The sequence below is a fragment of the Dasypus novemcinctus genome, chromosome 5, assembly GCF_030445035.2.
Source record: "Dasypus novemcinctus isolate mDasNov1 chromosome 5, mDasNov1.1.hap2, whole genome shotgun sequence".
Classification (NCBI taxonomy): domain Eukaryota; kingdom Metazoa; phylum Chordata; class Mammalia; order Cingulata; family Dasypodidae; genus Dasypus; species Dasypus novemcinctus.
Genome location: NC_080677.1, coordinates 47,717,605 through 47,728,339, shown reverse-complemented (window position 1 = coordinate 47,728,339; position 10,735 = coordinate 47,717,605). Strand labels below are relative to the sequence as shown.

The following is a 10,735-nucleotide window of genomic DNA, read 5'->3' as shown; positions in this document are numbered from 1 at the left end:
AGTTACCTGTATAGGCTAGTACAGGGCTCCTCAGCCTCCTCCCTGCCAGAGGCAGGCTGAAGCCTAGGTGGGCTGCAGGCTGATCTGCATGAAAGAAACTGTCAGCCCAGCTTCCCCTCAGGCTGGGGGCGGAGTCAGAATGGCAGCTACTGGCCTCTTCCTGACTTGGGCTGGTTCTCACTCCAGTTGCTCCTAAGGTTATCTATTAGCCAGCCAAGTCTCCTAATCAGTAGCTGAAATCAGCAGCCAACTGTCTCCTCCCCTCTGTTTCTGGGAACTGGAGCTTCCAATTCCGGTCACAGAGCAGCTCCTGGGGCGGCTAGTGCCGCCCGGAGTAGGACAACCACCAGCTTCCAGGGCTTGGCGGGTCATTTCCCCGAGAGGCTGGCGCAGGTCCCGCAGCTTCCTCCCTGCTGGAGGTGGTGCTGAGTCCTAGGCTAGACTTGCAATATGATCTCGAAGGGAAGAAGCTGGTCCCCACCAGCACTGGGATTTTCAGTCCGCCTTGCTTCCTCTCCTGCCTGGCACCGGGTTGAGATGGCTGCTCCCAGCCTCTTTCTGACTTGTTCAGGCTCAAACCTTAGCTGTTCTCGGATCATACTGTAGCCCACTGAGTTTCCTCATGAAAAGCCAAAATTGGTGCCCAACAGTCTCTTCCTCCCCCGTTTTGGGGAAGTGGAGCTTTCGAGTTCAGCCGGGGACTAGGTCCCGAGGCGGTTTGTTCCTCTGGTGGAGAATGGGCACCTGCCTCAGTGGCATGGAGTGCTCTATTTAGGAGTCTTCTCTGCAGACGGGCAGTCTCTTCCTTCCACTCCCCCAAGGACGTTGCAGGATGCTCTTCTGGTCTCCTAGAGCTCCCAAACAGGTGCTTCAACTAGCTGCAGAGAGCTCTGAGTGTTTGCTAACTGCCCTGTAGTAGGAGCTGACTCTAGGAGCTCCTTACTCCACTGCCATCTTGGTATGAATCCCATAAGTTTTGATAAATTGTGTTCTCATTTTCATTCATCTTGACGTATTTACTAATTTCTCTTGTAATGTCTTCTTTGATCAACTGATTGAGTGTGCTGTTTAGCCTCCATATATTTTCAAATTTTCCCAGCTTTACTCCATTTTGATCAGAAAAAGTGCTTTGTATAACTTCAATCTTTTAAATTATTGAGACCTGTTTTGTGACCCAGTACGTGTTCTATCCCAGAAAAAGATCCATGAGCACTAGATAAAGCTATTTATTCTGATGATTTGGGGTGCATTTTTCTGTATATGTATGTTATGATTACCTCATTTATCATACTGCTCACATCTTGTATTTCCATTTGGAGTCACTGTCTAGTTCTTCTCTACATATGAACAGCATATTGATATCTCCAGCTATTATTGTAGAGGTGTCTATTTCACCCTTCAGTTTTGCCAGAGTTTACCCCAGCTTAAACACATACATATTTATGATTATTATTTCTCCTAGTGGAGTGCACCTTGTATCAATATATAATGACCTCCTGCATCTCTTGTGACACTTTAGCATTTAAAGCCTCTTTAGTACAATATTAGGATAATGACCCCTATTCTTTTTTTATTATGGTTTACATGAAATATCTTTTACCAACATTTTACTTTCAGCCCATTTTTAATCTTGTGCTGAAGGTAAGTCTCCTGTAGACAATGTATGAATGGCTTATATAGTTTATCCACTTAAGTTTTTATGCACTTAAAAAATTATTATTTGGAAGTCCAGAAATATTCTTATTTCACAATACCTGGAAAATATTCTTAACATCATTAGTCATCAGAGAAATGAAAATCAAAACAATATACCAGTTCATACACACTAGGATGGTTAGAATAAAAAAAAGTCAGAATAAGTCTTGGTGAAGCTGTAGAGAAATCAGAACCTTTACAGAGGAAACTACTTGTTAAGGCGCAATATTTCAGGAAATGATCTAATACATTGAGTTTTAATGTTCTTTTAAAACTTTATATTTTTGGGTGCTTACCATTTTTACTGAGCAAATTTGCCATAATAAAACATATTAAAGTCAGAAAGATAATAAAATGAAAAAACCATAACTTAAACTGTTAAGTGATTTCAAAGCTGCAGATGATTGACAGAGGACAATTTTAGTTCTGAAAACTATAAGGAAACTAAAGATAAGAACACGCCACTTTTCATTTATTATTCTATAAATATGAGCACAAGAGCAAGTAAGAAGGGCTGTTTTATTCATTTTCTAAAGATTATATTTTAAACTGTGTGTTCTTTGGAAAAAAGAAGTTGGGGGTTGGCTATTTTCTGAAGAGATCTTTTACAATAGCAAAACTGATTCTAACAAATATACAAAAGATATCAGACACGGAACTTAATTCATTGATTTATCATAGGAATAAAATACTCCCCAATTAATAATTTCCACGGTGATTGGAAATCCTACAGTTTGGAACTGAATTCATTTGCTATAATACGAATTCACTTGATGCTAGGGTCTCTGGAAGATCCAGCAAAAGTTTTATAGGAAATTAAAGAGGCTTTAAAGAGTCAGCTATCAGCAGGAAACACAGCAACAAAAACTCAGGACCTCTGGGATATTACAGCAAGAAAGAAGAAGGCAATAATCACATGGGTGCAAAGGAAAAATGAAGAGCACCAGGCTGTAAAGTGATCATTTCAAAGACAGCAGCAGGAGGTCAGAGGCGAACATCAGAAGCAGCGGTAAAGATGCACTCTGCAAACCTGTCAATCCATTCCCTCCTGGTCCTATGGCTCCTCTGCCCCAACCTTCCAGCTTCCTACCTCGCCGACCTTCCCCCGGGTCCCGAAGCGTCAGCGCGCGCTCTCGTGCCCGCGCCCGCGCCCAGGCTCCTGCAGTCATCTTTGCACCGGATGGCGACCCAGGGCGCGTCAGCGCGGGGAGGATGCGACCACCAAACCGCTCGGTGATCAGATCTGCGGAGATTCTCAGTGCGTTCCTGTTGTCTTCAGAAGAGCTAAGAATACAGCTATCCCGCGCAGCCAGTTCTTTCCAAATACAGCTTTGCAAGCCTCTGTTCCACCTTCTGCGTGTCCTCCCTTTTTACCCCCAGACCTGTCCTGAACGCCACTCCCTCCAGCCGCTGCTCCAGACTGTGGCTCCAGGACCTTGAATATCATTTCTGCGCTCGCAGAGCCGAGAAAAGAGCCCAGGAAAGAACCCGGGATGAGGCTGGCACTTCGTGTCTCCTGTTGTAACAGATGTTTGGGAATGTTCGGTAAAGCTGGAAACTGCTGAGATGGACCTGCAGAAAGGAAGCCTTGCCAGGTTCTGCTGGGAGGGGCGGTGCTCTTGCTTAACCCTGCAGTTGGATTCGTGATCCTTTAATCGCTGGTGCTGGTGTGCCCATGAAGGCGAGCACGCTTCTGAGAGTTAGCTCCTGCCGTTCTAGGTCCCAGTGAGGAAAGATGGAAAGAGGGAATAGAGATGAGCGCTGCAGCAGTAGTGCCCTCCTTTCCACTGCCCCTGTGACAAGTCTTCAGCAGTGGAAAGGAGAGTTTATCCATGCCGGCGTCTCAGCTGCCCTGTGGTGGCGCTGCAGTCTTCAGACCTCTCTGCCTGGGCTTTAAGGTTGTCCTGGGATGGTCTTGAGAAAGGCGGTTGCCTCTACAGAGGGAGGCGTTCTTCTTTCAACCCATTAAGCACCTTTTTTATATCCTATCATAAAACCTCATTCTCCTAGTTTCCCTTGGGTGCTCTCTGTTCCTGAGATCCCTTGTCCATCACCTGGGACTCCATTCACCTGGAGTTTTCACTTAAAGGACACAATGGTCTACAGAAGGTAATCTGGGGGGTCCTTGTGGGCACAGTGGTCTGATCACAGGTGCATCTATAGATTTGGCGGATGAAAGCTTTGATTAAGCATGATGATAAGGACAGCAGTAGACAAATGCATATATCCATTTTGTTCAATTGTTTGATTCCTTTTAAAAAAAATGGAAATCACCATTTAAAAGTTTAAAACCTTTCCCTGAAAGAAAAATAGGAACACATCTTGGAAAAGCATGTCTTGTGGTGGACAAAATGCATGTGTAGCTCACATTTCTAAACAGAAAAAGAACCCAATCTTATGGGATAAAAATGAAACATAACTTTTTGGTGGGGATGGTAGATGATTTTTATCTTAAAGCCTAATTATGGAAGAACAATTTAATGTGGCCTGGATGTAAATTTAGTTTTTAGTATATGGTATTGTTCCTATTTATAAATCCTAACCAATAAAGGACAAAAAATAAATCTATTTCTGAAATGACTACAAATGAAGTACTCATTATAGTTAGGACCATGTCACAATAGATTTTTTGTGAATTTATTTTCCAGTAATATGTGTAGTGATAAAATCAACTTTAAACTTCCATTGTGGACATCACCTTTCTAACTCTCAACAAACCCCTAAGCATGATTCAAATTATAACACTTCTTATTTTCCTTCAGGTTTTTATGGATGAACACCAGTTTATGAGTTTACATTAGACTTGTAATAAATTTTCCTTTACAAAGATAAGTTAAGAGGGAAAAATAAAAATAAAAACAGTTGGAGACACGCTTTTCAAATCTCAATGGAAAATTTATTCAAATTGACTTCTGTCTGCAGGAATATACTGAAAAATTAGCTATGATACTGTAAGAAAAACAAAAGTAAAAAAATGGTGTTTTAAGATATGTTTAGTGAGTCATCAAATATTGTTATTGCTACAAATATATTTTATTTGCTCATTTAAAGAAATTAGTTCACAATACCCTAATTATAGATACCAGTGATACTCGTAAAAGCAGTAAACATCACTGACAGAGATATAACTCAGATTATCTAAGGAAAAGAAGAAATGGATCAGGAAACAGTAAGCACAGATAAAATAGATAAAAAGAAAACTCTATTAGAAGAAACTTTTAAATTACTATTTTCTTGGTAAAGAGAATAACTCAACTGTTCTCATTTGCAAAATGATGATGGACTTGAATGGGCAAATTATCAAAATTCAAGGGAAAGGAATACACCATTGAGTACACAAACCCTGGGCGCAGAATGTCTGTGTTCTGATCCTGGACCTGTTATCTACTACAGAATATGTACAATTGGGAAGAACATTTAACCCCTCCTAACCTGATTTTCTTGAGCAATAAGAATAATGATAATAATATCTACCTCACAGGGATTGTTTAAGAAGCAAATGTGTAATTGTATGTGAATGTTTATGCATGTGGGGGGCTAGAGAGGGAGCACTTAGAAGAGCGTCTGATACTGAGCAGCCGTGATGAATGCATAGAACAGATTACTATTAGTAAAATGGTGGTGCAGTTCCACATAATTATATTCTCATATCTTCTTATATAAAAACACATCATTTGCCAACATTACACTACTACTTTGTGTAGCATAATTTGGAAAAACCTGACTGAGAAACACATATTTACAAAACACAAGTATGTTTTACTAAATGAGGGCACTTATATTCCTTCACTAAGCCATCATCATGCAATGCAGACCCAATATGGGGCAATTGATTTCCTTGCTTTGGAATGCAGGATTCTTATGATGAATTGTGTGGTTTACTTGAACTGATCACAAATCCATTCAGAACAGGAGACAAGCCATGTTGGGTTATGTGTGTGGATAAACTGTAAGAGATATTCAGTGAGAGAAAGAAAAACCAGGGTAAATGCATGAAGAGAATGTGAAATGAGAAACAACATGTGAGACAGACTAAGACAAAGAGAAAAATCACATACATACAAAGTGCTGGAATTAGAGACACACAGAGACAGAGAAAGACAGAGATCGCCCCATTCTTTATATTTTTCGTTCTCAGTCTCCTGCATTTTGTGAGGATTGCCTCTACTTCCTGCCCTGAAGTTCCATGAAAAACCCATCGCGGGAGGCTTCTGGGAAACTGCTTGTTGAGTGGTGTTTCTGCCTCTGCTGCGGTCAGGGAAGCTGCAGCGGTTTCTGAGCTGGAAGAGGGCCTATGAAGAAAATGGAGAATTTCCCTGAGTTCAATATCCTGTCTTGATTGTCCTTTCTTCAAGTATTATAATTCAGGATGTCTGCACAGTCAGTGGAAGAAGATTTAATAGTTATCATCCCAACTCCAGATGAAGAGGGAAAAATTCTGAGTGAAGTTAGAGGAGGACCCTGATGATGAAGAGGGATCAAGTATCCCCTGGAACCGTCTTCCTTACCCAGAGGTTTTCTTACAGCAATTCAGGCAGTTTGGATACCAAGGTTCACCTGGACCCTGTGAAGCTGTGAGCCAGCTCCAAGAACTTTGTCATCTGTGGCTCGACCAGAGACTCTCACAAAAGAACAAATCTTGGACCTGGTAGTGCTGGAGCACTTTGTTGCCATCTTACCCAAGGAGCATCATCCAGAAAATGGAAAGGAGGCAGTAACAGTGCCAGAGGATTTGGAGAATGAGCTTGATGACCCTGGACAACCAGTTTCTCTTCATCAACGAAAACAGGAAGTGCTAGTAGAGGAGATAGTATCTCAAGAAGAAGTTCAGGGATTACCAAGTTCTGAGCTTGTTGCTGTGGAGAACCAGCTTAAATGGGCATCCTGGGAGCTCCATTCCCTAAGGCAGTGTGATGATGATGCTAGGACTGAAAATGGAGTGCTAGCTCCAAAGCAGTAGAATCTCATGGTGTTCCTGGCACACTCTATATAGGTGATCCTCAAATTTTTAAATATGGGGAAACCTGTTTTCCCAAGGATAGGTTTGAAAGAAAGAGAAATCCCTCTTGAAAGAAATGACATATATGTGATGAATGGGGAAAACACTTCAGTCAGGGCTCAGCCCTTATTCTTCATCAGAGAATCTAGAGTGGGAGAAGTCCTACAGATGTGTTGAGTGTGGGAAAGCATTTGTCAGATGTTCCATCCTTGTACAACATCAGAGAGTCCATACTGGAGAAAAACCTTATAAATGTCTTGAATGTGGGAAAGCCTTTAGCCAGGATTCTGGTCTCATTAATCATCAGAGAATCCATACTGGGGGAAAACCTTCTGAATGTGTTCAGTGTGGAAAATCCTAAAACCAGAGCTCAAATCTTTAGAGACATCAGAGAAGACACAATGCAGAAAAACTTCTGAATGTTGTGAAAGTTTAAGAAATTTAAAAAAAAATCACTCAGGTCTTTCTTTAGAAATGAGGGCAAAATTAAACCATGAAATGGTGCATTATAGTTTGTTTCCATATGACTGTCAGAAAATTCATTGGGAAATATTTTTTTAAATCTTCACTCATCATTATTTTATTTTGAGAGTAAAGGTGTTATCCTTGCCTAGAAACTGAAACTTTAAAATTAATTCAGGTGTTAAAGTCTAAGTATTCCATGTGATGTTTATACTCCAATATTTTTCCAAATAATCATCTACTTGCTTCTTTACCTCTTTCTTAAAGTTTCCTTTTTTAGACAAATACATTATTTCTGTGTTGATCATTGAAATGTTCTTTGCAAGCACACATTCCCTTCTACATGAAAAGGTAACATAGGAATTAGAAAGTCTGAAAACTGAAACCATCTCTTCAAAATTTATCCTTGTCTCCTCTTATGTAATTTGAGTGTGCATTTCAGAAAATAGGAAATAAATGATCGCTAACAGCCTCAAAATGAGCTTTACGATCTCAGATACAAAGTGATGGTGGTAAAACATCAAAAATCGAAAAAGACACATAGACTGGGGAAGATAATATAATTATTCCTAAGAATTGAAGCAGATCAAGAATTTATCTAAATGCAGTTATTGACCTGCTGGAAACCACAGAAACAACTCATATATCTGTAATTTGAAGGCATCCTATGAATGAATTTAAGGTTCTCACTTAAATTCTCATTTTGTTAGAAAGCAGACAGTCTAAACAATAATTGTGAAACTATGGAGGTAGCAATTTTAACAGAGAAGAATTCGTAGTGAATGGCACTGTTGAAAGGCAAATGTAAATATAAGGATAATGGTCTGTCTTGGCTTCTGAAAAAAACTATAGAGACTGGAAGATGTAATTCATTATTCTTTTGCCTTCATCTTTGTTAAGGACAGATAGTTCCCTGACAGGTGTGTAACAAGTATCGGGTTTGTTTGCTGTTTTTATTCATTTGGTACAAAAGGGTTGAACACAGGCTAAAAAAAAGAAACAAACAGCCATGCATTTATTAAATGTTTTCTACAGACAAGATACTGTGCTAAGTACTGTAATCCTACTCTAAGTAGGTTGCTATTTCTTCCACTGTAAAACCTTGGGGATTTGGTACAGAGCTCTTTCATGTAAGTTAGCCTCTTCCACACCGCTGTCCAATTAATTCTGGGGGAGGTCGCCTCTGAGAGTCCCAGAGCCATATTTCTCTTACCAGGGTATTATATTTGGGATGAATGGGGATGGGGGAACTCGGCTCAAAGCTCTCTTAAGTATGCTTTAGAGCAGAGTCTGAGATACTATGACAGTTTGCAGGTTTGGCAGTCTTTTAAGAAAACAAATCCTCAGCATTGAGGTTGAATCTATATGTTAAGTTGAATGAATGGACTGTTCTATTTAAAAAATAAACAGCTAGCTTATTAACAACTAGTTTTTTAACTATATCAGAATGGACTGAACTATTTTTTAAAATTTTCAGTCTTAACACATTTTTAAAAATGTATTAAAGTAATACATCTTAGTAGTAGGATTGTATATTCTTTGGCTGAGAATCCCAAATACTGTGATTCTATTTAGTGGAAAACTCTGGAAGTTAAAAATACAGAGTATGAGAAAAGGCTATTCTAGAGTGGGCATCATTTTGTGGAAAAGGATTCACATAAACAAAAATATTTCATAGTTTCAGAGATTTTGGCTACAACAGGTACTTGCATAAAGTTCAGAAAAGTAAGGTGATATTTGCATGAGCCTGTTTAAAGTCATAGTAATAAATGCAAGTCCAGCTGGTGGAGAAGTGATGCTGAGTGGAGTTTGTTTATTGATTTTCTGGTAACAATTATAAGAAATGTGCTTTATAGATTAAGATTTATTGAAGTATAAATATGTAGTAATGATATAATGTATTTTAAGTTATAAAAAAAATATAGGGACTTCTGTTTGGATCTTTTTTTTCTGTGGAGAAAGGAGACAAGTCAATGTCTAATAAAGCTATAAACTACTTGACTCTAAGATTAAAAAAAACAACAACCAATTGCCCTGACTATAAATTCCCTTATGTTTAAGTGAATTTGAATTTGTTAGAACTAAAATATTGTCTAAGATCATTTGAAAATACAAGCCATAAATATTAAGTAATCAATTTTGGTTATGCATTTTTCTTGAGAAAAAAATAGAAAGACATAATCACAATATATATCTAAATAAGGCATTTGTTTACTTAGGGGGAAATAGACCGTTCTTTGGCCAAGCAGAACCTATTCAAAAAAAAAAATCAGGGATATATATGATGTGTTCATTTTTAAAGTAATAAAATCAGTAGATATACCTAACATCTTTTCCTAGGTAATAACTTATTGCCAAAGACCAGAATACTCAGGCTGCTTTCCTTTCCAAGTGGTCCAATGACCACCTATAAATTATTGATTTATAATTCCATTGCAATCACTTATGGAGTTTGTACCTGAAAATAGATACTGGAAAGAAAAAACTAAGTTTCACTGGTATCAAATCCCTCCCCCCCCCAAAAAAATTTTGCCAAATAAACCTTATCTTTCATTCTCATTCATAAGCTGAACTTCACTCATTTCTTCTTACCTTTCTCCATTTGTTAAAAAAAAAATACCGTTTTAAAAAATTGTTTAAACATCATGACCTATGGCTGAGAACAATCCAGATGAGAAGGAAGAATGAACAAGCTTTGCTACATTAAAATGCATTCATGAAGAAAACCAATTGATAGATGGTATGATGGTCAGGCTATTGTGTCAACTCGGCCAAGTAATTGTGCCAACTTTTTGGTCAAGCAAACACTGGGCTAACTGTAATACAAGGGCCTTTATGGACTTTAGTCACCATTGACTTTACTGCACTGGTAAATCATAAATAGCTGATTACAATTACATCAATCAGGGAGATTGCCATCAGCAATGAGTGATCCTTTATCCAATCAGTTGAATGCCTTAAAAGGGGAAGTGATTCCAGCATTGAGAGAATTTCCCAGCTCATCTTTGGACAGCCAGCGTCTCCCAAAACTCGTCAGGAAGTTTCATTAGACTTTCTTTGGATCCCCTGGTTGCATCCTGCCTGTAGAACCTGGATTTGTGCATCCCCACGACTGTGTGAGAGACTCATAAAATCGCATGATATTGACAGATATCCCTTGCTGATTCTGTTTCCCTAGAGAACCCTGACTAATATAGATGGTAAGAGATGCCTTGAAGTTAGTGTTATAAAAATGTTTTACCCATGATATACTTACTTCATACAGACTTTGAACACCCTCCTAATTTTCAAAGGATAATAACTGAAGCAAATAATTTACTTTGGTGTTCCTACAAAGCTTCTTAAAATGTGGATGTTTCATTTTTCTCCCATATTCTAAAAAAGGGCAGGTTTCTTCTCTATTTCAGGTCAAAATTTATTCATAGAAAGCAAACTTGATGTTTCCTCCTGTTCTTTCATTCACACCTCCATCTCCTGTTTTTAGTTCATGAACAAAACAGACCACAAAACTAGCTCTCCTCTTTATCATCTCTGCACCTGCCCTCATCTCAGCTACCATCGATGTTTCTGTAGATGACT

At 38.9% G+C, this 10,735-nt stretch overlaps 1 pseudogene; it reads left to right on the top strand.

Moving 5' to 3' along the window:
- Positions 1-6,064: 6,064 nt before the first annotated feature.
- On the top strand, positions 6,065-7,055 carry LOC101418743 (zinc finger protein 24-like; annotated as a pseudogene).
- The last annotated feature ends 3,680 nt before the right edge of the window (positions 7,056-10,735 follow it).